Source organism: Juglans regia, chromosome 11 (assembly GCF_001411555.2).
Source record: "Juglans regia cultivar Chandler chromosome 11, Walnut 2.0, whole genome shotgun sequence".
Taxonomy (NCBI): Eukaryota; Viridiplantae; Streptophyta; class Magnoliopsida; order Fagales; family Juglandaceae; genus Juglans; species Juglans regia.
The window spans coordinates 9,503,001-9,506,175 of record NC_049911.1 but is presented as its reverse complement, the minus strand read 5'-3'; the positions used below and the strand labels follow the sequence as shown (position 1 = coordinate 9,506,175).

At 36.4% G+C, this 3,175-nt stretch overlaps 1 non-coding gene across 1 annotated transcript; it reads right to left on the bottom strand.

The window, feature by feature from the left end:
• Nucleotides 1–346: 346 nt before the first annotated feature.
• Nucleotides 347–485, bottom strand: LOC118343922. Its single transcript, XR_004797709.1, has one exon. It is a non-coding gene; the product is annotated as a small nucleolar RNA Z247 (small nucleolar RNA).
• Between the last annotated feature and the right edge of the window lie 2,690 nt (nucleotides 486–3,175).

Genomic DNA, 3,175 nt, shown 5'->3' with positions numbered 1-3,175 from the left:
TCAAGTTCTGAAGGTCACTTGTGAGATGATGTGTGGTGTTGATGTCAACATACCAACTAGGATCTAAGGAGGTTGGCGGAGTGGTGAAAAAGGCAGAAGCTTACTGCTATCGGTATGATTATTGACTCTAAAATGCATGATCAAAACGATGCCAACAGGTAAGTGCAGAATGACCTTGTTTACAAAGAGTCAGAAATATAGCTAGAGTGGTGGTGGCCACGACCACGGCCATGAGAATGACCATTATGACTAGACAAGCCACATCCACGTCCAGAACTAGAGCGAGCAGCAATATTCATAGCAACAACAACAACCTCCATAGCAGAGTTCTAGTGTTCCAACCGAGCTTCGTAATTAAGAAGATGACCACAAATTTCACCAAGAGACATAGAATCAACACGAGTGGTCACTGAATTCACTAAGGGATCATAAGTCAAATCAAGTCCAGCTAGTATATAGGAGACTAGCTCACAGTCTTCCAAGGATTTGCCAATAGCATGGCGCACGTCCTAGAGGTATTTAGCCTTCTGAAAGTAGTCAGAAATTGTTGCATCACCCTTTTTAAGGGTAGCGAGCTGGTATCTGATACGAGTGACACATGCGGGCCCGGGAAGAAAACATACGCTCCAAAGCAACCCAAACGTCATGAGCTGTGGTGAGGCCAACCATATGAGTAAGGATACTTTCAGAGAAAGAAGAAACAAGGAGGCTAAGGATGACTTGATCACGTTGATACCATTGTGTATAGCCTGGATTAAGAGTAGGGGCCAAGGAAGCATCCATAGAAGTAGACAGTAAAAATTGAGGTGGTGGAACAACACTGCCATCAACATAACCATGGAGTTGTTGCCCGTGGAGATAGGGTATAATCTAAGCCTTCCAAAGTAAATAATTGTCTTTTGTAAGTTTAATAGAAAGAAAGTGATTGAGATTAGAGGGGGGAGGAAGAACAGGAGCAATATATATATAGAAGGGCTATTGAAAGAAACAAAGGAAGACATGGTTGGAAGAGAGTGATTTGATGTCAGTCTTATGGCTCTGATGCCATGAAGAATTTGCTGGTGCTATAAGTAAAATAATGCTCCACACTAAATCATTGTAGAGGTATCGTCTATTATGTATATAACAAAGAACACAAAGAGTTTAAGTTTACATCAAATTCTACTATGTTACTAGAATCCTGCACTAAGTCTAATTATTGAGTCCTGCACTAAGTTTAATTATTGAATCGTCTTCCAACAACTGCTCTAAGGATCCTCTTAAGTCTTATTCAATAATTGGTGATCATTATCTTTTTGGTCTCCACCAACCCTGAGAAGCTTGGACTTTTAGTGAACTGCTGGCCAATGTTGAGAAGGAGATGATCTCTGCTCAAGGTCTCTCTCTCTCTCTCTCTCTCTCTCTCTCCCCACACATACACACACATACAATGCCTTTCACACCAGAAACTCATAGGGCTATTGTTGCAATTAGCTTGCATATCCTCAGAATTTCCTTACCAAGCTACATGAAAGATATTTTCGAAAGTCCCAAATCGTTGATTGAAGAGCCATGCACATAAATTGAGATCCACAGCACTGTCGTTGTTATGGGTCTACAAACTGTAGATCCATGACGATGTTAGGGGTCTAACTAGTTTAGGTTTGGAAAAATTAATTAGCAGTAACTCCTCGTGTAAATCATGTAAGAGTTTTCTTCGAGGTATCAAAATCGTGACCCTTTTCTTCCACTTTAAGGTGCCCCACAGCTTTCGGTCATGAGTTCAGAAGGAAAACATGCATGCATGGAACGGACAGAGTACTACGACTAGTGCAGATCATCGATCGGTAGACAAGTAGAGAGACAAGTGATTTAAATGGCCGATTTGTATATATTATGCAGACAATGACTGATCATGAGTGGTGGGACATGTAAATGGTTGTACGTGTATAGTACGTACGTAGATGTTTGTTTATAGTTATACGCAAGGAATTATATACCCACATATTGTGCTGTTAAATGAAAGTTCCAAATAAAATAGAGGTTTTTGCTGGAGAGCTGAAGAGAGGGGTTACCATCAAAGCAGATTAATCTGCTCAAAAGACATGTTAATATTGAGGGATTTTGTTGTTTTATAGGCAAGGGAAGTGAAGAGCTAGACACAGCACATGCATTGTTTTACTGTCGATCTATACATTCTAGTTGGTTTCCATATGTTCCTTAATGAAAAATCTGGAATTGCCACAGCCAGAGAAATTTGGAGAGGTGAAGAATCACTCTTTTTTTTTTTTTTTTTTTGAAAAGCAGAAGAATCACTCTTGCCTGCATTATATCTAAGCAAAAAGTGGAATTTGTTTGATGCTCCGATTGACTTCAAACAAGGTGGAAAGGATATAGTTGATAATGGGTATATAATAATCATATACACATGGATCTATACCTTTTAGTTATAATATTATAACATTATAAAATATGAAAAGTTGCCCTTTTCACCCACAAATTAAACAAAACGACTCCTTTTTTTTTATTTTGCATCTAATTTGGTTGAGATCTTGATCTATTTCAAGATATACGAAAAAATTAGTCACATATATAACACAATCTTAATTCACTATAAGAAAAATAAGTATTTGTGATAAATTAATTGTAACGAGAATGATTATTTGTGACGAGAATAGACTCATTTTAATAAAAAAATGGTCATTTTCGTAACATATAACTAATCATATTTTTCGTAACATATAATTGATCAAATGATCCGAATAAATGGTGCAAATTAAGAATATAGATAATTAGTGGGTGCAAGATAAACTTTTACTAATGTAGGGTGTAAAATGAAAAACAAATGTTAGTTTTTGGATTTGTATAAATGTTATATAAATATCTCGGTGTTGTAAGAAACATCAACTATATTAATACAGCTTATTTGTATTTTATAATATTTGTCAAAGTGTGTCTCAAGGTTTTATGATCAAACAAAGTTAATCTACCACATTTAGAAGTATTTCAAATCATGTATCATGCATGAACTCCAAAGGTTTTCTCTAAAAGTAACATTAATATGCCTGTTTTTACTGATCATCATGTAGTTAATTCGGCCATCAGTCCTAACATATAAGCTATGAAATCTCTGAGCTAGGAAGACATGACACTACAAAAAAAAATAAGTATTTGTAACTATTTTTTTACGATAAAA